Genomic DNA, 23,526 nt, shown 5'->3' with positions numbered 1-23,526 from the left:
TGTTCCTGCCTGGCCACCAGTGGTAGGGCCTTGATCTTTGAGGACAGCAAGTCCAAGGGCTGTGAACTATCAGAGAGTAGCAGTCTTAGAATGACAGTGACATATGCTTCTCCAGCCACATTTTATCCTTAGGCACCTCAACGTTCTATGTACCTTCACAGAATATTTATTGCTGAAATGCCTGCTCCCAAGAAGAAAAGGTGACAGCATGTGGAAGGAAGTTTTAAAAGTGAGGGTTAACAGAATGAACTCTGACAATAACTGCTAATGGATTAGGGTCAGGGACAGCTCAGTGCTCACAAACCTTAAAAATATTGTCATCTATCTTTCTCCCTGAATGGAGTGTTCATCTTGCCAGTTCCTATAGTTAATTAGATTGTTAACTCTGTCTATTTATAGCAGCAAACACTTCACTGGCATGTAGCAAATGCTGATTATTAATCAGGGGCCTCTACTGACTCAGGATGGAATGAAATGTAATTATTCAAATTAGATTTAGGCCAAGGTCCAATGACCTCACAGGCAACATCCTGATTTTTTGCAAAGCCTAGTTTCGGTAAGCTACATCTCCGGATGATATAGAGATTCCAATCTTCAGGAGCCTTGGGGTGAATAGTGATACTGAGTTTAGGCATTTCCTAGCATCCATGAAAAGACTGAATTCTCTTCTATAAATGTACCTATGCACCTGCCAGCTCATGAGCCAAAAATCAGCCTTATTGAGTAAATCATTATACTGAGTAGTCATGGATGTAGAATTTTAATAGCAAATCAATGCTATTAGGGAGGGCGTTCAACAAGCCTGTCTCCTATCATATATCACACTACTTTACACTTTGGGAGAAAAGTGAAGAACTTATGTAGGTGAATTTTAAAAAAAGGTAAACATAGGAATGGGCCAACCCTTTCTTCTACACTTGACTGAGTGTCCTCCCCAATATTTACCATTTAGACCTTTAGTTGGAAATAGGGAAACCCTCAGCATAGGTAGGATGGAGAAAAACAATTTGAGAGGTGTTCTCTGGGCAGTTGCAGCTGCTCCGAAGAGAGGGCTTCCTTCATGCACTGACTGAGTTGTCAGGTGAGACCAGAGTGTGCTGTGCCTTTCATGCCCCCTGCCCCTTGGGTTGGACCTATGTTCCTCTAAGCTCCGGCTATGTTTGAGCATCTCAGTTTTTCAAAGTATGCTGACTAAGTGAAACTGACCTTTCCTTTTTTCAAGTGGAGGCAGGTATTTTTTCCTTGAGGGTATTTCTATCTTCCTGTGTGTGTCTGAGAAACCTAGAAAGTGCTTTTAACATCTTGGTGGAGAGGGGAGAGGAATAAATGCTTTTAACTATATTGCCATTTACTTAGTGTTGGTTTTAGGGATTATTTGGTTCTGAGTAACCGAATCCTCTCAAACAAGCTTGAGCAAAAGTGGGGGATATATTAAGTAGGTACAGGGGTCTCTCCCAAGAGCAGGATATTCAGCTGGGTCTCACAAGGATCCATACCAGGACCCGGAGAACCTCGCACTCCAAAGGGCTGCCAGTTACTTTGTCTCTGCTACTGTCAGAGTATCTGCTTCTTCAGTTTCCCTTGCAGATCAGTTTTCTCTGTTGAGCTTGTAGTATGGCTCATCACGGATGCCCATGAAGGGTACCCTTGATCACTGAGTTATAGTTATAGTGATCTCTGAGTTTCTTGTCCAGAGCCCACAGCTATCTGACTTAATCCCATTGCTTATTCTTAATGTAGTATTTTTTAATTGAGATAACACTTGATATAATGTGAGATTCACCATTTTAAAGTGTTCACTTTAGTGGCTTTCAGTATATTCATTATGTTGCTCAAACGTAACCACTACCTAATTCCAGAACATTTCCTTCACCCCTAAAAGAAACCCTGTATCTGTTAGCACCTAGTCTCCAATTATCCTCTCCCCTCACTCCCTAGAAATCACTAACTTACTTTCAGTCTCTTAGACTTTGCAGTTCATATAAATGCAATCATATGATATACGACATTTTGTGTCTGGCTTCTTTCATTTAGTATAATATTTTTAAGGTCCATCTGTGCTGTAGCATATAATAGTACTTCATTACTTTTAATGGACAAATAATAGTCTAATATATGGAAATACCACATTTTGTTTATCCATCCATCAGCTGATGAACATTTGAGTTATTTCCACTTTTTTTTTTGCTATTTTCAGTGACGCTGCTATGAACATTTGTGTGAAAGTTTTTTGGGAATGCATTTTCAATTCTCCACCTAGAAGTAGAATTGTTAGGTCATATGGTAATTCTATGTTTAATTTTTTGGGGAACTGCCACGGTGACTGCATCCCTTTTGACATTCTCACTAGCAATGTATGATGAGGCCCACTGTCTAATTCCAAATATCTAGGAGATAGAATCTGGCTCTCCCATTTCAAACTCAGAATGGGTTTCCTTTAGGTTAGATACTACTCTGTTCAATATGGCTCAGAATGGGGATGGACAGTGGAGTATGGATGCAGAATAGTCACATGGTAGATCATGGAACAGTTCTCAGGAAAGAAGGAGTGGTCTGGGCATTTTTGGAATTTCTCCCTTCTTATCTAACTCCACCTCATCCCCAGCATAACTTTAGTATGGTCCTGAGTCATGGAAATGGTCAGTTGATGACAATTTATTTTTTATTAAAAAACAACTTTATTGAGGTATAATATGTGAACAATAACATGCATCCATTTTTTATGTGCAATTTCACAGGTGTTGACAAATGTTTACTCCCAGGTGCCCACTGCTAGCACGTTCAAATATAGATCACCTTCGCCCCATGTTTTCTTGTGCCTACAGAGCTCCTTTCTGCCACAAAAGATTAGATGTGCTATTTCTAGGCTTCTTATAAGTAGGATCATGCAGTCTTTCATGTCTGGCTTTATTTTCTCAGCATGTTTTTGAGATTCTTCTAGGTCATGTGAATTAATTTTTTTCTGACTAGTTTCCGTTGTATGTATATACCCTAATTTTTTTATTCACTTAACTCTTTGTGGCCCTTTGCGTTGTTTCCAGTTTTTGGCTAAGATGAGTGAAGCTGCCATGAAACACTCCTTGTTTAAGATCTTGTGTGGACATGTATGACAATTTGTTCTTTTAAGTTTAGCTGAGCCTCGAACTTTTCTTTAATTCAAGACACAAAAATCTCTAGTGGCTAGTAAAAAGTAGCATGTTTACTTTGAATAGATATTTCTTATATCAAACCTGTGCTGCAAATTAAAACTCCAACCCAACATGGAGCTATTAACTGACATGTGTAAGATCATAAAGTGAGTTGGTGACCATCTGGAATTAGCATTTGGAACCTCAGTGCTACTGACTGAATGCTCAGGCCACTTGTGGGTTGGTACCAAAATTATGGTCCTTTCTTGTTATTTTGGGACCCAAATTCCCATTCCTTATTCACGCCTTTGGGGAATTTGTAGACAAAACCTTACTTACACTTTCCAAAATGAGTTTCTTTATAAAAATCCCAGAATGCAGTCAAGCCCATCTGTTTCTTCTCTCATATTAACTTATTTGTTGCAGTAAAGCCTCAGACAGTCCTCAGAGAGATGCAGTTATAGGAAAAAAAAAATGATTATGAGGGAAAGATTTTAGGGTCATTGAGATTTATTCCCCTGATATGCAAGGTCTTCGTAATGTGTGCAGTAGCCTGAGATCACCTTGGCATAAAGCATGGCTCATGTTTGAGAAGCTAATCGTGCAGTCTGAACATGAGGAGAATAGTAAGCAAAGGATTCCCATCACAGAAGGTTTAACAATCAGGAGCTTAAGATATTGCGATGGAAATGAGGCCGGTTGTGCAGCATTTTAACTGAGCATTACTCTGGAGCTTGTCTCCTAGTATTAAGGCTCTCAAAAATTATTGATTTGGATCCAAATGAGGAGAAGGATTCAGCATTTGCCTTGTTTTCTGTGAAAGAAAAGATAAATGTATACCAGCAAACTAGAACATGAGTTAGACTGTGTGTGTGTGTTGGGGTAGGGGGAGAGATTTAGTTGATGTAGAAATCAACTAAACTAGACACAACTAAACCAAATACAATTACAGTGTAGAAGGTAAATAATGGTACATAAATATTGGTACATAAATAATGATTTATTTACTTCACATTGTTTGTAATAATTTATGCTCATCTTTATTTGTGGGCTTACAGGGACAGGGGTCTCCATTTCTGTTTCCTAGATAAGGCTTTGAGAGGCAGCTTTAGGTGGCTAAGTGCCCATGGAGTGGCAATCCAAATGTTACATGAGCCTGCTTTTCACCTCATGGATGTTGGCAGTGTTGCTTCCCCCCACTCCTGTCTCGAGAGCCTCCAGACACAGCAGGTGACACTGATGGATGGTCCCCACCTAGCTCTTTATTGCAGCCCCACATTGTAGACAGAATAGGTGAGATTGCTGATGTCTCAGTCAGGGAGGACAGCTAACAGGTCAATAGAAACTCAGCCTGGAGTTCCCATCGTGGCTCAGTGGTTAATGAATCCAATTAGGAACCATGAGGTTGCGGGTTCGATCCCTGGCCTCACTTAGTGGATTAAGGATCTGGCGTTGCCATGAGCTGTGGTGTAGGCTGCAGATGCTTCTTGGATCCTGCGTTGCTGTGGCTCTGGCATAGGCCAGCGGCTACAGCTCCAATTAGATCCCTAGCCTGAGAACCTCCATATGCCACAGGTGCAGCCCTAGAAAAAACCGAAAAAACAAACAAACAAACAAACAAACAAAAAAACCTCACAAAAAATAAAAAATAAAAAAATAAAAGAAACTCAACCTGAAATTGCTGTCACAGCAGCCTGCCGCAGTTTTTGGCTTTGAGGTACAGCTATAACACTTTGTAATTCAGCAAATGTGGTGCTTCAGGGCTGGTGTAGCTGTAACCAGAAGTTGGGTGATCTAGAGCCCAGTTCCAGCTGCTTGTAACCTTGGTATGATTTCTCAGTGCTTCGCAGACTGTTTCTTCATCCACCAGAGCAGTGGAGAGGGTGTTAGACCTTCCTAACCAGGATTGGTGAAGATAATGCATGTGAAAGTAATTTGAGAATGAAAGGAAGAAGTATTATTCATGCAACAAAGCTAAGCAGGTCAGGATTCTTTGGGGGGCATTTCCCCTTCTAGGTTGGGAAAAGTGGGAGAAGAGAAATAATCTTCTGAAACAGGTATCACATATTTTGTCTCATTAAACCCCATTAAGGTGGTGTTATTCCCATTTTGCAGATGACTTGACTAAGGATCAGAGATGGAAAGCTCAAAGTGGTTCATTGGTTGGTACTTGGCAGAGGCAAGAGTGGAGGAAGTGTGTCTGATTTCAATGCTGTTTCCCAAAGTTTCCTCATTGTTTAGCCCAGCACTTACTTCTTCATTAGCAACTTGCCCTTTTCCCCTTGCTTCTACCACTTAACTGTTATATGACTATGAGGAAATTAATCCCTCTGAACCTAGTTCCTCATCTATAAAAACAGAATTAATACCATTCATCTTGCAAGCTTATGTGAGGATTAAGTTAATTTATCTATGAACAGCCCTTGATCAGATGTGGGCACAGAGAAGGTGCCTCCTCTTTCCTTACCTCCAGCCACCTGCCCTGTCCAAGCTTCCCCCTCTTCAGTGCTCGGAAAGGTCAACCTGTGCTTGAGGCCTCCCTCCTTCTTTGAGCAGGAAGAATGAGAAAATGTCACTGCACATTTTCTTTCCATTTTTACTGATATAAGAAGAATTTTGAGAAACACCCTTAGATGTTTTCTAAGCTAGGTGCCTAAGCAAGTTCTCTGGGGGAAAACTATCCTTCAGCAGAGGGAAGCAGTGTGCCTTGAACTGTTGCTCAGTAGAGGGCAGAGACTTTTTTTTTCTTTTTTGTCTTTTGTCTTTTTAGGGCTGCACCTGTGGCATATGGAGGTTCCCAGGCTAGGGGTCCAATCGGAGCTGCAGCCACTGGCCTACGCCACAGCTCATGGCAACGTCTGGTCCGTAACCCACTGAGTGAGGTCAAGGATCGAACCTGAGTCCTCATGGATACTAGTCGGGTTTGTTAACCACTGAGTGACGACAGGAACTCTAACAGGGCAGAGATTTTTGATATCATTGATCATTTTATTTGTATTTCCTTAATAGCCAAAAGCCATGGCACCATTTTTCTCTCCTAGTACCTAGTATTAATCCCACTTAATATTTATCATTAAGTGAATGTTGATAGAGTTTGTGAAATAATATCATTTCACTTAAGACAGTGCTTTGAATCCACACATTTAGCTCTCATTCTTTGCACATCCGTTCTGTTGAAATGCCCCAAGAAATATTAGAAAACATTGGTAGCAGAGACAGAAAACAGAAGATGATGCACCCAGAGGCCATGAACTTTAAAGACATTTCTATAAGATACAGTTTATATAAAATCACATTTGGGATCTTATATTTAGTAATGAAAAATTCTTATTTTATGAATTGTTTTGAAAAGCTTTGTTGTGGGTTGAATTGTGTCCCCCCAAATAATATGTTCAAGTCCTAACTCCCAGCACCTATGAATCTGAACTTATTTATTTTTATAATTTTTATTTATTTTTTATTTTATAATGATTTTTATTTTTTCCATTATAGCTGATTTACAGTGTTCTGTCAATTTTCTACTGTATAGAAAGGTGACCCAGTTACAAATACACATATACATTCTTTTTTCTCATATTATTATCATGCTTCATCATAAGTGACTAGATATAGTTCCCAGTGCTATACAGCAGAATCTCATTGCTTATCCATTCCAAAGGTAATAGTTTGCATCTATTAATCCCAAATTTCCAATCCATCCCACTCCCTCCCCCTCTCCCTTGGCAACCACAAATCTATTCTCCAAGTCCATGATTTTCTCTTCTGTGGGGAGGTTTTTTGGTGCCGTATGTTAGATTCCAGATATAAGTAGTATCATATGGTATTTATCTTTCTCTTTCTGTCTTACTTCACTCAGTATGAGAGTCTCTAGTTCCATCCATGATGCTGTAAATGGCATTATTTTGTTCTTTTTTATGGCTGAGTAGTATTCCATTGTGTATATACATCACATCTTAATCCATTCATCTGCTGATGGACATTTAGGTTGTTTCCATGTCTTAGCTTAGCAAATAGTACTGCAATGAACATGTGGGTGCATGTGTCTTTTTCAAGGAATGTTTTGTCCAGATATATGCCCAAGAGTGGGATTGCTGGGTCATTTGGTAGTTCTATGTATAGTTTTCTAAGGTACCTCCATACTATTTTCCATAGTGGTTGTACCAATTTACATTCCCAACAGTGGAAGAGGGTTCCCTTTTCTCTACACCTCTCTAGAATTTGTTACTTGTGGACCTATTAATGATGGCCATTCTGACTGGTGTGAGGTGGTACCTCACAATAGTTTTGATTTGCATTTCCCTAATAATCTCCAGTGATGTTGAGCATTTTTTCATGTGCCTGTTGGCCATCTGTATATCTTATTGGAGAAATGTTTATTCAGGTCTTTTGCCCATTTTTCAATTGGGTTGTTGGCTTTTTTGCTGTTGAGTTGTATAAGTAAGTTGTTTCTATATTTTAGAGATTAAACCCTTGTCAGTTGCATCATTTGAAACTATTTTCTCCCATTCTCCAAATTGTCTTTTTGTGGTTTTTTTTTTTTTTTTTTTTGTGGTTTCCGTTGCTGTGCAAAAGCTTGCCAGTTTGATTAGGTCCCATTGGTTTATTTTTACTTTTATTTCTGTTGTTTTGGGAGACTTGACATGAGAAAACATATTTAAGGTTGATATCAGAGAATGTTTTGCCTATGTTCTCTTCTAGGAGTTTGATGATATCTTATCTTACCTTTAAATCTTTAAGCCATTCTGAGTTTATTTTTGTGCATGGTTTGAGGGGGTGTTCCAGTTTAATTGATTTACATGCAGCTGTTCAGTTTTCTAAGCACCACCTGCTGAAAAGGCTGTCTTTTTCCCATTTTATATTCTTGCCTCATTTGTCAAAGATTAATTGACTGTAGGTGTGTGGTTTTATTTCTGGGTTCTCTATTCTGTTCCATTGGTCTGTATGTCTGTTTTGGTATCAGTACCACACTGTCTTGATGACTGTGGCTTTGTAACATTGCTTGAAGTCTGGAAGAATTATGTCTCCTGCTTAGTTTTTGTTCCTCAGGATTGCTTTGGCAATTCTATGTCTTTTGTGATTCCATAAAAATTTTCAGATTGTTTGTTCTAGTTCTGTGGAAAATGTCATGGGTAATTTGATAGGGTTTGCACTGAATCTATAGATTGCTTTGGGTAGTACGGCAATTTTTACAATACTAATTTTTTGAACTCAGAAGCATGGAATATCTTTCCATTTCTTTGAATCCTCTTTAATTTCCTTGATTAATGTTTCACAGTTCTCAGCATATCAGTCTTTCACCTCTTTGGTCAGGTTTATTCCCAGATATTCGATTTTTGGGGGATGCAATTTTAAAAGGTATTGTATTTTTGTATTTCTTCTCTAATATTTCATTGTTAGTATACAGAAATTGGACTGATTTATGAATGTTACTCTGATATCCTGCTACTTTGCTGAATTTGTTGATCAGTTCAAGTAGTTTTGAGGTTGAGTCCTTAGGGTTTTCTATATTTATAGTATCATATCATCTACATATAGTGACAATTTTACCTCTTCTCTTTCAATTTGGATACATTTTATTTCTTTTGTTTGTCTGACTGCTGTGGTTAGGACCTCCAATACTATGTTGAATAAAAGTGGTGAGAGTGAGCATCCTTGTCTTGTTCCAGATTTTAGTGGGAAGCCTTTCAGCTTTTCTCCATTGAGTATTATATTGGCTGTGGGTTTGTCATAAATGGCTTTTATTATGTTAAGGTATATTCCCTCTATACCCACTTTGGTAAGAGTTTTGATCATGAATGGATGTTGGACTTTGTCAAATGCTTTTTCTGCATCTTTCGAGATGATCCTGTGGTTTTTGACTTTTCTTTTGTTAATGTGGTGTATGATGTTGACTGATTTGCATATGTTGAAACATCTTTGTGAACCTGGGATGAATCCTACTTGGTTGTGGTGTATGATCTTTTTTATATATTGTTGGATTCTGTGACTAAAATGTTGAGAATTTTTGTATCTATATTCATCAAAGATATTGGCCGATAGTTTTCTTTTTTGGTGGTATCTTTGTCTAGTTTTGGTATTAGGGTGATTATAGAATGTCTTTGGGAGTGTTCCTTCTTTTTCAGCCTTTTGGAATAGTTTAAAGAGGATGGGTATAAGTTCCTCATTGTATGTTTGGTAGAATTCACCTGTGAAGCCATCTGGTCCTGGACTTTTATTTGTAGGGAGTGTTTTTATGACATACTCAATTTAATTTCTAGTGATTGGTCTGTTCAGTTGATCTCTTTCTTCTTGATTCAGTTTTGGCAGGCTGTCTCTAGAAAGTTGTTCATTTCTTCTAGGTTGTCAAATTTGTTGGTATACAATTATTCATAGTATTCTCTTATGGTTTTTTGGATTTCTGCAGTAGCCATTGTGATTTCTCCTTTTTCATTTCTTATTTTGTTCATTTGGGTTTTTTCCTCTCCTTGGTGAGTCTGGCCAGAAGTTTGTCAGTTTTGTTTACGTTTTCAAAGAACCAGCTCTTAGTTTTACTGATTTTTTCTATTGTTTTTTTTGAATCTCTATTTTATTGATTTTGTCTCTGATCTTTATGATTTCCTTCCTTCTGCTGACTTTAGGTTTTGTTTGTTCTTCTTTTTCTAATTTATTTAGGTGGTGGGTTAAGTTGTGGATTTGAGATTTACTTCTTTTTTGAGGAAGGCCTGTATTGAATTTCTCTCTGAGCACTGCTTTGGGGGCATCTCATAGAGTTTGAGTGATGGTATCTTCATTATCATTTGCCTCAAGGTATTTTTTAATTTCTTTCTTGATTTCATTGACCCATTGGTTTATTTAGTATCATGTTGTTTAGTCTCCATGTAGTTATTTTTTTTCTCATTTCTTTTCCTGTGGTTGATATCTAGTTTCATGCCATTGTGGTCAGAGAAAATACTTGAAATAATTTCTATACTCTTAAATTTGTTGAGGTTAGCTTTGTGCCCCAGTATGTGATCAATCCTTGAGAATGTGCCATGTGCACTTGAGAAGAATGTATATTCTGATTTTTTTTGGATGTAATGTCCTGAAAATGTTGATTAAATCTAACTTTTCTATTGTGTCTAATAGATCTCTGTTGCCTTATTGATTTTCTGTCTAGAGGATCTGTCCATTGATGTGAGTGGGGTGTTAAAATCTTGACTATTATTGTATTCCCATCAATTTATCCTTTTAAGTCTCTTAGTATTTGTTGTAGGTATCTGGGTGCTCCTATATTAGGGGCATATATATTGATGATTGTAATATCCTCTTCTTGAATGGATTCTTTAACCATTAAATAGTGTCCTTCTTTGTCTTTCTTTATGGCCTTCATTTTAAAGTTTATTTTGTCTAATATAAGAATTGCAACTCCTGCTTTCCTGTCTTGTCCATTGGCATGAAATATCTTTTCCCATCCCTTCACTTTCAATCTATATGTGTCCTTTGCCCTAAGGTGAGTCTCTTGTAGGCAGCACATTGTATTTTTTTGCCTTTTTATCCAATCTGCCACTCTGTGTCTTTTGATTGGAGCATTCAGTCCATTGACATTTAAGGTGATTATTGATAGATATGTATTTATTGCCATTTTAAACCTTGTTTTCCAATTGATTCTATGTTTCTCCTTTCTTCTTTTTTTTTTTTTTTGGTTGGATGATTTCTATTTATTTTATGCTTGAGTACTTTTCTTTTCAGTTTTTGTGAAAGTAATGTTTTGTTTTGATTTGCGGTTGCCCTGTTTTTTAAGTATGTTAACCTCTTCCTATATCTGCTTGCTTTAGCCTGATAGTCATATAGGCTCAAACACATTATTAAAATAATAAAAAAAGAATCTATATTTTCTTACTTTCCTTCCCCACATTCTATGATTTTGAAGTCTTTTTTTTTAAACATCTTCATGTTTGTCCTTTTCCTGTTCCTTGTGTTTATCATTGCTTTTACAATAGCTTTTTTTTTCCTCTTTTAGATTTGAATACTGGCCTATTTAAGTGACTGCTTTCCAATTGCAGTTTCCTCCATCCTATTTCTTCTTACTTCTTTTTTTTTTTTTAATTTAGAGAAGCCCTTTCAGTATTAAGAATGGGATTAGTATTGCTGTAGTCTTTTAGCTTTTGTTTGTTGGAGGAATTCTTTATGTCTCCTATTTTAAAAGATATTCTTGCTGGATAGAGTATTCTAGGTTGCAATTTTTTTCCTTTTAGAACTTTAAGTATATCTTGCCACTCCCTTTTGCCTGTAGTGTTTCTGTAGAGAAATCAGCAGATAGCATTATGGGGGTTCCTTATAATTCATGCTTTGCTTTTCTCTTGCTGCCTTTAGAATTCTGTCTTTATCTTTAACTTTTGCCATTTTTCTTACAATATGTCTTGGTGCGGTCCAATTTGGGTTCAACTTGTTAGGGGCGCTCTGTGCTTCCTATGTCTTGATACCAGTTTCCTTTAGATTTGGAAACTTTTCAGACATAATTTCTTCAAATATATTTTCAATCCCCTTTTTCTTTTTTTTTCTTTCTTTTTTTTATTTTCCCACTATACAGCAAGGGGATCAAGTTATCCTTACATGTATACATTACAATTACATTTTTCCCCCACCCTTTGTTCTGTTGCAACTTGAGTATCTAGACATAGTTCTCAATGCTATTCAGCAGGATCTCCTTGTAAATCTATTCTAAGTTGTGTCTGATAAGCCCAAGCTCCCGATCCCTCCCACTCCCTCCCCCTCCCATCAGGCAGCCACAAGTCTCTTTTCCAAGTCCATGATTTTCTTTTCTGAGGAGATGTTCATTTGTGCTGGATATTAGATTCCAGTTATAAGTGATATCATATGGTATTTGTCCTTGTCTTTCTGACTCATTTAACTCAGTATGAGAGTCTCTAGTTCCATCCATGGTGCTGCAAATGGCATTATGTCATTCTTTTTTATGGCTGAGTAGTATTCCATTGTGTATATATACCACATCTTCTGAATCCAATCATCTGTTGATGGACATTTGGGTTGTTTCCATGTCCTGGCTATTGTGAATAGTGCTGCAATGAACATGCAGGTGCATGTGTCTCTTTTAAATAGAGTTTTGATATGGACAAATTCTTCGAAAAGTATGATCTTCCAAAACTAAAGCAGAATGAAATAGAAAAGATGAATGGGCCAATCACAAGAAATGAAATTGAAACTGTGATTAAAAAACTTCCAACAAACAAATTCCAGGACCAGATGGCATCACAGGAGAATTCTATCAAACATTTAGAGAAGAGCTAACACCTCTCCTTCTGAAACTATTTCAAAAAATTGCAGAGGAAGGGATACTCCTAAATTCATTCTATGAGGCCACCATCATCCTGATACCAAAACCAGACAAAGATGCCACAAAAAAGAAAACTACAGACCCATTTCACTGATGAACATTGATGCAAAAATCCTCAACAAAATACTAGCAAATTGCATCCAACAATACATTAAAAGGATTGTACATCATGATCAAGTGGGATTTATCCCAGGGATGCAAAGATTCTCCAAAATCCGCAAATCCAACAGTGTGATACACCACATCAACAAAGTGAAGAATAAAAAACATATGATCCTTTCAATAGATGCAGAAAAAGCCTTTGACAAAATCCAACACATTTCTGATAAAAACCCTTCAGAAAGTGGGCATAACGGGAACCTGCCTCAACATAATAAAGGCCATTAATGACAAACCCACAGCGAACATCATTCTCAATGGTGAAAAGCTGAAAGGATTCCTGCTGAGATCAGGAACAAGACAAGGATGTCCACTCTCACCACTACTCTTTGACATAGTTTTGGAAGTCCTTGCCACAGCAATCAGAGAAGTAAAAGAAATAAAAGGAATCCAAATTGGAAAGGAAGAAGTAAAACTATTACTATTTGCAGATGACATGATACTATACCTAGAGAACCCTAAAGACTACCAGAAAACTGTTAGAGCTCATGCACGAATTTGGCAAAGTCACAGGATACAAAATTAATACATAGAAGTTGAGAGCATATCTATACACTAACAATGAAAGAGCAGAAAGAGAAATTAGGGAAGCAATCCCATTTACCATTACATCCAAAAGAATAAAATACCTAGGAGTAACTTACCTAAAGAGACAAAAGACCTGTACTCTGAAAACTGTAAGACACTGATGAAAGAAATCAAAGATGACACAAATAGATGGAAAGACATAACATGCTCATGGATTTGAAGAGTTAATATTGTTAAAATGACTATACTACCTAAGGCAATATACAGATTCAATGCAATCCCTATCAAATTACCAAGGATATTTTTCACAGAACTTGAACAAAATATTTTAAAGTTTGTTTGGAAGCACAAAAGACCCAGAATAGCCAAAGACATCCTGAAAAGAAAAATGGAGCTGGAGGAATCAGGCTCCAGCACTTCAGACTATACTATAAAGCAACAATCATCAAAAACACACGGTACTGGCACAAAGACAGACATATAGATCAGTGGAAGAGGATAGAAAGCTCAGAATTAAACCCACATACCTATAGCCAACTCATCTATGACAAAGGAGGCAAGAATATACAATGGAGAAAGGCCAATAAGTGGTGCTGGGAAAACAGGACAGCCACATGGAAAAGTATGAAATTAGAACACTCCCTAACACCATACACAAAAATAAACTCAAAATGGATTAAAAACCTAGATGTAACACCAGAGACTATAAAACTCTTAGAGGAAAAGAGGCCAAACCCTCTCTGACATAAACGACTGCAACATCTTCTCAGATCCACCTCTTAGAGTATTGACAATAAAAACAAAAATAAACAAATGGGACCTAATCAAACTTAAAAGGAAAGGAAAGGAAAGGAAACCAGCAAAGGAAACCCTAAACAAAACGAAAAGACAATCCACAGAATGGGAGAAAATCTTTGCAAGTGATTCAACTGACAAGGGATTAATCTCCAAAATTTATAAACAACTTCTGCAGCTCCATACCAAAAAAACAAACAACCCCATTAAAAAATGGGAAGAAGATCTAAACAGTTCTCCAAAGAAGACACGCAGGTCACCAAAAAACACATGCAAGTATGTTCAATATCACTCATGATTAGAGAAATGCAAATCAAAACCACTATGAGATACCACCTTACACCAGCCAGAATGGCCATCATCCAAAAGTCTACAAACAATAAGTGCTGGAGAGGGTGTGGAGAAAAAGGAACCCTAGTACACTGTTGGTGGGAGTGTAATTTGGTGCAACCACTGTGGAAAGCAGTATGGAGATGCCTCAGAAAACTAAACATAGAACTACCATTTGATCCAGCAATCCCACTCCTGGGCATCTATCCAGAGAAAACCATGACTCGCAAGACACATGTACTCTGATGTTCATTGCTGCACTCTTTTCAATAGCCAAGACATGGAAACAACCTAAATGTCCATTGACAGAGGAGTGGATGAAGAAGATGTGGTACATATACACAATGGAATATTACTCAGCCAATTAAATGAATGAAATACTAGCATTTTTAGCAACATGGATGGACCTAGAAATTATCATGCTAAGTGCAGTCAGCCATACAATGAAACACCAACATCCAATGCTTTCACTGACATGTGGAATCTGAAAAAAGGACAGACTGAACTTCTTCGCAGAACAGATGCTGACTCACAGACATTGAAAAACGTATGGTCTCCAGAGGAGACAGTTTGGGGGGTGGGGGGATGTGCTTGGGTTATGGGATGGAAATCCTGTGAAATCGGATTGTTATGATCATCATATAACTACAGATGTGATAAATTCATTTGAGTAATAAAAAAAAGAAAAGAAAAGAGGGATATTAAGGACAGATACACAGGGAAGGCCATGTAGCAACAGAAGCAGAGATTAGAGTGGTGTATTTATAAGCTAAGGAGCACCAAGGACTGTGGCACCCACCAGAAGCTAGAGAGAGGAAAGGAAGTGCTCTTCCCTCGAGACTTCTGAGGTAGCACAGCCCTCCCAAAACCTTACTTTTGTACATCCAGCCTTCAGAACTGTGAGTGAACACATTTTATTGTTTTCAGTCATCCAAGTTGTGGCAATTTGTTCTGAGAGTCTTTGGGAAAGTAATACAAGCTTGACTGAAAATCTTAAAAATGGATTTAGGGAAGTACTGATTCCCATGCAATTCAACACATATGACAAAAAGACTCATCTGAAAAATAAGGGGGTAGATTCCCTTAGCAGAGCTTCAGATAATCTCCATGCCCAGACAACAGGGGTGCAAATAAATTTGGGACACATCCGAACCCTACAAGTGACCTTGGGAAGTTGGATCTTGACTCCACCCTTGCCATGAACTACCACATCAAGGAAAATGGAGGCATCATTACAGCAGGTTTGTACTAAGGAAAGCTGTACCAGTCAGAGAAGGGTCTGGCTTGAGAGACCACAACAAACAGAAAAGTATCCCTAAGTACAATGGGCTAAGCAAGGAAACTTTCTTGCATACACTCTTTCCTAACTTCTGGCTACAAACTAGATTGTCAATTTTATAAAAATAAAGTTGTGAAAATATGCAATTTTCCCCTTCTCCTTTGTCTGAAACAAAACTGTTTGAATGGAGATCTGTACAGTTTCTGACAAGCCACTTTCCAATTCCCAAACTGGAAAAATGTAGACATTCATCTGCTAATAAATTTTTGTTGAGTACTTCCTATGTACCAGGCATTATGCTAGAGGTGAGGGTTTCATTCAGAGGTTTTACATTATATATATAGATCTGAAGCCAAGACAAAAGAGAACATGGGACAATCAAGGAGCTATAAGGATGGGTAAACTGGGAAAAACCACTGGGCTAGGCCTAAGAAACGATTTAAAACATATTTAAATTATTCACTGAGGTTAGGAAGAGTAATCCAAGGAAATGGCCCCTCTGAAACGGGCTTTTTCCAAGAAATGAGAAGAAGAGAAAACTTATGTGAAGATTAGAGAGGACACTGTATTTATGAAAATAGGACAGTCTGAGACTAGGAAATATTGCCATAAGATCAGAAATATAATCCTTAAATTAAAATTTTAAACAAAGGTAGCATAGATAAAATTGAATCCTGCAGTAAATTGAATTAGTGAATTAGATGATTAGGTTGAGAAATTCTCCTAGATTGCAGAGGGAAATACAGAAACTTAACCATAAAGCATGTAAAGGAAACATGTAGGGAACAAATACAACTTGGTATAAGAAAATCCCAAAAGGAGAGAGCAGCTACAGAAACAGTAAAAATAAAAAAAAAAAAAATAGGAAAAAAAACCCCCTAAACTTAAAGAAACATTTGGGTCTTCAAACTGAAAAGGATCTATTAGGAGTCAGGTAAACAGTGTATAGACGCCTGCACTAAGGTAGTCCAAAGCAGAGTCCTGCCTATACTCAGGGAAAAACAACAGAAAACAAAACAAGACAGATTGTCTAGAAATGGGGATAAAGAGCATTAGCATACTACTTTTCCACCACACTAATTGCCGAAAGACACAGAATAACATACATAAAGTTTTGAAGGAAATATTGCCCAAGAATTTCTTATTCGGTTTATATGAGAGAGCAATAGAAAAATCTATTCTCATACACTCAAGAACTCATAAAATATTCCTTTAGCTGAGAAAAATTCCTTGAATAAATCCTATAGCAATTCAAGAAGGAAATCAAAATAAATAATTCAAATTGGAGGAAGCTAGAGAATCACAGAACTTATTGCAAGAAATGAAACCAGTAGAATTTAGATTAGTATATAAATAATTGCTGTTAACATTATGAAATTTATCAAAAGTATTAAAATGAAAATCTGCATTTTTAAAACATAGCTTATTCAGATAAAACTTGAGCATGTGGAGGAAGAGGGAGGAAATGAATAGAGGCTCTGTGAATATATAAGTTTTGTCTGATCTGTTTACTATTTTAGCCTTAGGCTTAGAGTGGTGCCTGGAATATTGTAGGTGTTTAATGAATGAATAAAATTTCTATGGTCAATGAAATAATAATAAAAAAAACTGTCTTAGAGAAAGAAGGGAAAATTCAGTTTTTTTTTCTTCAGAAAGAAGGGAAAATTCAGTTTTTTTTCTTCAGAAAGAAGGGAAAATTCAATTTATAGCAACTTGAAGAAAATAAAAGCCAAATGCACCTTCCCCCCACCAAAGATGCTTAATCTAACTAGTAATCAGGAAAACACAAATTAAAATAACAAAGACATATTAATTCCCATCCATCAATCTGATTGCCAAAGATTAATATGTCTGATAATACCACATATTGGTTACCATATGTTTCCCAACAGAAATGCTCAAAGTATATTGGTGGGCTTTAATAGTAATACTTTGGAGAATTTGGCAATATCAAGCAAAGCTGAAGATATGCAAACTCAGCAGTTTGGCTTCTAAGTACACACCTTAAAGAAACCCTTGTAAATGTACTTCTCCATAAACTCCTGCAACAATGACACTGTTCGTAATAGTGAAAAAGTGGAAACAATCTAAATGTCCATCATAAGGGGAACAGATAAATGAACGTGACTAATTCATACAATTGAATAATATACATTAGTTAAAATTAATGAACTACATTTGTATTTTAACTAAATATCAAAAACACAAATTTAATTTAAACAAAGAGTACATACTGCATGGTATGAATAGCATGCTAACATTCATGTATATTTAACAAGCACTCAAATCCATACCCAAATTACTATGAATTGCCTAAAAGACAGTGAATAACAATAAGAAACGAGGACTAAATGGAAACATGCCAAATTCATGATAGTGATTACCTCTGGGGAAGAAGGGTAGGAGAGCTTTGAGATTGTGGACTGAAATAAAGGACTTTGACTTTATAATATTATTTTACTTCTTTAATTCAAAGAAAAATCTGAAGCAAAGTGACGTTAACATTTGTTAATATTGAAGAGTGGATACAGGACTGTTTGTTATATTATTCTTATACTTTATTTTTAAAACCTTTCATATGCCCCCGAAAGTGTAATAAATATCTAACATTATGTCCTTAAAACAATGATGGTAGAAGATTGATGCGTTCATAGGTGGGAAGGAGTGGGCCCATGTAATTTTTGACATGATTTAAGAAAAAAGAAACTTCATGTGTTTGCTGTGTATGTGCATTTTTCAAAAATTTTTTTTCCTTTTAGGGCTGCACCCTTGGCATATGGAGGTTCCCAGGCCAAGGGTTAAACCAGAGCTGCAGCCACTGGCCTACGCCACAGCCACACAGGATCTGAGCCACATTTGTGACCTACACCACAGCTCACAGCAACGCTGGATCCTTAACCCACTGAGTGAGCCAGGGATGGAACCTATGGGAACTCCTTGTATGTGCATTTTTTTAAAGGGTACAGCCTTATCCCTTCCCAAGGCATTTGGAATGAATGGAGGGAGATTTTGATTTGCACAAGACATGAATGGTGTTATTGACATTTAGTACCCGGAGCCAGGGATGCTAACTATCTTGCAATTTGTAAGCCTGCCACCACAGAAAAAGAATTTACCAGCCACACCCTCCCCACCATGCTAATTATGTCCTTTCAGGAAATATTGAGTTAGAAAGTGCATTATGCTGAAGGTAACAGAAAATCCTACTACTGATAATTTCAACAAATAATTATTTCCTTTTCCTTATGTTACAGGAAAACTGAAGGTTGCAGGTATAGGTTCAAGGATGGCTCAAGGGTTTCAGGGTTCAGTTCACTGTGTTTCTAACTGTCTTTTCCTCATAGACTCACAATGGCTTTTAAAACTCTAGTCATCAAATCCAGATAGGAAGAAGAAGGGTTAGAGAAGGAAAGGGCAATGCTTCTATTTGGAAGCAAAACTTTTCCAAAAATCCATGATAGACTTCTATTTATGTCTTATTGTATCACAAGCCCTTGCTTCCTGAAAGAGAAGTTAGTTTTTGGTTCTTTAGTCTTTATACTTGAAGAAGGCAAGAAAAAGGGGGTTTGGAATTGATGTTAGGTAAGTCAACTCGGTATGTGATGCAAAAACGAATATGTTAAAATCTTCATACTAAAATAGAAAGGGTGGATATATCAAGGTTCACTCAGGAAAACAAAAGGCATCCTAAATATTTACCACAAAGGGCCGTTAATGCAGGAAATCAGTTACACAAGATGAAGGAATCATTGAAACTTTAATTGCTAAATAGCATGCATCAAATATATACATATATATAAAAATATATATATGGCTCAGAAATATGAGAAATCCACAAGAACCATAATCACAGAGGGGACTTTAGTCCCTATGATAGATCAAGCAGACAAAAGTTAATAAGGATATTCAACAAAAGCTCATATTAAGACATATGGCAGCAGTCGAAGCTGAAATCAGAGATAGTCACAGCTTTAAGTGCTTTTATTAATACACAAGAGAAATGAAGATAAATGGATTCAATTATGGCTTCAACTCAAGAGGACATAAAAAACAAATACAACTTTAGGAAAGCAAGAGAAAGGAATCAATAAAAACAAAACCAGAAAGCAATACATTTGAAAGAAAAGTGAAATTGATAAATTTACCAAGAGCCTATTTCAAAAAGACTCATAAAAGAGACAAACTCTTGGAAAACCTTATCACAAAAAAAGTGAGAAAGGACCCAAATACACAGCATTACAAATAAGAAAGTTTATATAACCACAGTTTTGGAGATTAGTATATTAGAAGAGCCATACTGTTTATGATATAATCCTTACACATTTAAAGAATCTCTATGGTAAGGATGATTTTATAAGGAAATAAAAATATTACCAAATTTAAAACCTTATAATGGCTCATGAAGCCCTGTAGATATACTCTGTCATGGAACTTTGAGTATTGACATCTCTCAGGATGGATTATAAACTGAGTTTACTGAACTGTCTTACCAATTAGACTACAAGCTTCCTGAGGTCAAGGACTACATCTGACTTGATTTTTCACCTCCAGTATGTAGCTAAAGTATACACTGCAAATGTTCAGGGGATGTTTGTTGAAAACATTTCTTCTTTCCTCTCTCTCTTCTTTTCTTTTTCCCTCTGTCCTTACTTCCCTCCCTCCTTCCTTTTCCTTCTTCAACACCCAATGGAATAATCAGGAAGAAAGATCCATTTAGTTGAGAATGAAGAATGCCCTGCTTATGTCATTCTTTAGGTCCTATTGATGGTCTATTCTCTATACATCCCATCACCCTGTGAGGCAGTCTTCTCTGTGGACCCCACAGAGGGTTCCTCTTTAAGCCACATGGCTTATCAGGAGCTTCCTGGTGCTGGTGACTCAGAGAAATAGCCCAGCAGGCCCTGGCTGTTGCTAGGAAACCATAGTTCCCTGGTGGAACCCAGCACAACACTTGCAGGTTGTCCCTGATAACTTACAGAGGAAGGGAAGAGCTGTCAGAAAAGGTGGGAAGGAAAACAAAAAGCTAAAATAAAGGAAGTAATTTTCCTTGCCCAGCACTAAATGACATGCATCTATGGGGACCAGAGACAAAAATAGTCAGAAGAGAGGTTGGCACATTAACAAAACCCACTTTTGCTCTTGCTTCTTTTGACGTTGTAAAAATGTGCTGCAAGAAAACGGCCAAAAAGGTATCTGTTCTGTAGATAGTCTTGGAGTTTTCTGGACCTTTGGCCATGGAGGGTCTGGGGATCTCCCCCAGGATCCTCGCCCACTCTGATTTGGACCTCTCCAGCTGCCGGTCAGCATCCTTTGCAACTGAGTGCCTCCTTTGGCCACCAGTAAGCACACTTTTGACCAAATGATAATCAGAGTAACCTGGGCACACTGGGAACAGCAGAAAGAGAATAAGGAACCCTATAGCAGTGGTTCTCCAATTTGTGTGTCAGAATTTCTTGGAGGGTTTCTTAAACACACACTGCTGGGCCCTCCTCCCAGAGTTTTTGATTCAGGAGCCCTCAGTGGCGAGAAAGCACACTTCTGCTAAATTCCTAGGTGACACCGATGCTGCTTCTCCACACTTTAGGGAACTCTGCCCTAGACTATTAAATCTTTCCAGGATTCTACAAATTATGAACTGAAGAAGACAAAGAGGTTCAAGGAAGTGCCATGGATTGTCCAAGGCCACTTAGCTCCTGATGGTGGGCTCAAATCCAGGCATTCCGGATTGAACACCAGTGCTTTCTCCACTACAAAATGCTCTCAAAGCAGTGTCTCTTTAAAAATTCTCCAAATGACTCCAGATGGCCACCAACAGGGGTGGTCCTACAAAGCGAATGCCAAGTTGCTAAATCCAACCCTGATAGCAACAGCTTTGAATATGAAGCCAGAGACAGTTTGCAAAAGCCTTTGTGTTCTTCGCAGCGTTGTCTCTCATCTTTCTAAATACCGTAGCTAGAAAAGGAAGCATGTTGAGGAGGAGCAGACACAGTTAAGCGGGGCTCTGACACATTTCCAAAAAGGCATGCCTCCAGTGCCATGCTTGCTATGCTAGGGCTGCTGCTGGGAAGCCCCATCGGCTTTGGACCCAAACCACAATGCAGGCAAGTCCCTTTCTTACCTGCAGTCCCCACTCTCCTCCTTGGCCTCTGTGTGTGCTGAGATAGCTCCAGAGATAATGTTTAAAACTTAAAAATATATATATATATACTCTCTCTCTCTTTTTTTGTCTTTTAGGGCCGCACTAGCAGAATATGGAGATTCCCAGGCTAGGGATCAAATTGGAGCTGTAGCCACTGGCCTATGCCAGAGCCATAGCAACACGGGATCTGAGCTGTGTCTGTGACCTACACCACAGCTCACGGCAACACCAGATCCTTAACCCACTGAGCGAGGCCAGGGATCAAACCTGCATCCTCATGGATGATAGTTGGGTTCGTTAACCACTGAGCCATGATGGGAACGCCGAGAAAGAAGTTTCTTGAGAGGAATTCCCAAGAGGCAATGAAGGAATGAGTATGTTTAGGACTTTGAGTAAGATGGAGAGGGAGGACTCAAGAGATGTTTGCAGAGATGCAGGCCTGGGACTGGAATGTGTGTGAGTTAGAACAATGAGAGTCAAGATTTCATACACTTTCTTTTCACCTTTGCTTTAAATACAGCCTTCATCAGCCATCAAGGCAAATTGTAAGCTGCTCGATACAAAAGGAGTGAAGTCAGGCAAACAGCATATATTAACAAGGTCTGGCTACAGCAAAACTTGAGTGAGTATAGAGTTTGTATGTGGTCCTCCTGGTCTCCTCTTTAACTCTTTCATGACCCTCCAAGACCCTCCACTCTCCCCTCCCCCTTTTGATGTCTATTCCTGTGTGACTTTGTTCTTCCTTACCTTCAGCTAAACTCTGCTAAGGTGTGAGATGAAAGAGACTTAAGGGGTTATTTGCTCACAGATCTTCTAATTTTAATAAGGGACTTGAAGACTAAAAACCCTCCAAAGCTTGAATAAATGAAGCTCCGCTGATGAAATCTGGGGAGTACTGGAGAATGGGGTAAGATCACTAAGAACCAGGAATTTACCCAGAATTTTTCACACTGTACTTCACTGGTGGCCACTAGTTTGTCTCTTGCTAAGGCTGAGACTTCCCTTGGGTATTAATAATACTGACAGAGGCTGATGCCTTAGGAATCATCACTTGTATCTGCAGTACTTCTGTTCTCACAAGAACTTTCTGCCCACTAGATGGCATTCAGATAGAGGTGGCAGATAAATTCTTGTGCTAATAGCATAATGGTGCTAAGAAAAAACATCTAGAGACTTCCTCCTTCCTGCCAGGGTCTTGGCTTTGTTCATACTGTCTCTTCTAAATGGGATGAACTACATGCTTGTGAATGCTACTGAGTGGAGAAAATACTTTTACATTGTACTTGTGGTGGTGATGTACTATTCATGCACACAATCCCCTTTGAGCTCACTTTTTTTGGCCACTCCCACATGCCTAGGCCTGGGATTGAACCTGAGCCACAGCAGTGACAATGCTGGATCCTTAACCCATTGAGCCACCGGGGAACTCCTTGAGCTCCCTTCTTGAATCTATGAAAATTATAATTTCCATATTACCTTTGAGAAAACAGAAGTTCAAAGGCATCAGCTAGAAAGCAGTAGAGCTAAAACTTAAATCTAAACCTTTTGATTTCTGATTCTATTTTTTTTTTTTTTTTGCCTTTTGTCTTTTGAGGGCCGCACCCAAGGCATACGGAGGTTCCCAGGCTAGGGGTCCAATCGGAGCTGTAGCTGCCAGACTACGCCTCAGCCACAGCAAGGCCAGATCCGAGCCGCGTCTCCAACCTATACCATAGCTCACGGCAATGCCGGATCATTAACCCACTGAGCAAGGCTGATTTCTGATTCTAAAGATACTATATTTCATCTAAAAATCAGCAAGTCAAGGATGTATCATAGAAGAGAGAGTGGTTGGCTGACTGGGTGAGTAGAATGG

At 38.1% G+C, this 23,526-nt stretch overlaps 2 protein-coding genes across 7 annotated transcripts in view; one reads left to right on the top strand and one right to left on the bottom strand.

Annotated features, from left to right (window-relative positions):
• Positions 1 to 23,526, top strand: part of LOC102159623 (uncharacterized) — a 412,972-nt gene that overhangs the window by 27,400 nt on the left and 362,046 nt on the right. The window contains exons 3-4 of the mRNA XM_084969531.1: positions 22,192 to 22,293; positions 22,499 to 22,578. The gene's annotated coding sequence lies outside the window, so the exon portion shown is untranslated. The remainder of the gene's footprint in view (positions 1 to 22,191; positions 22,294 to 22,498; positions 22,579 to 23,526) is intronic.
• The window catches only part of CCDC196 (coiled-coil domain containing 196), a 137,305-nt gene that overhangs the window by 72,575 nt on the left and 41,204 nt on the right, over positions 1 to 23,526 (bottom strand). The gene's annotated exons all lie outside the window — the stretch shown is intronic.

The sequence above is a fragment of the Sus scrofa genome, chromosome 7, assembly GCF_054392235.1.
Source record: "Sus scrofa isolate SSC_HxYL_T2T_F1_AM1 chromosome 7, Sscrofa_HxYL_maternal_Yorkshire_Landrace_v2.0, whole genome shotgun sequence".
Taxonomy (NCBI): Eukaryota; Metazoa; Chordata; class Mammalia; order Artiodactyla; family Suidae; genus Sus; species Sus scrofa.
This window is presented reverse-complemented; position numbering and strand designations above follow the sequence as displayed.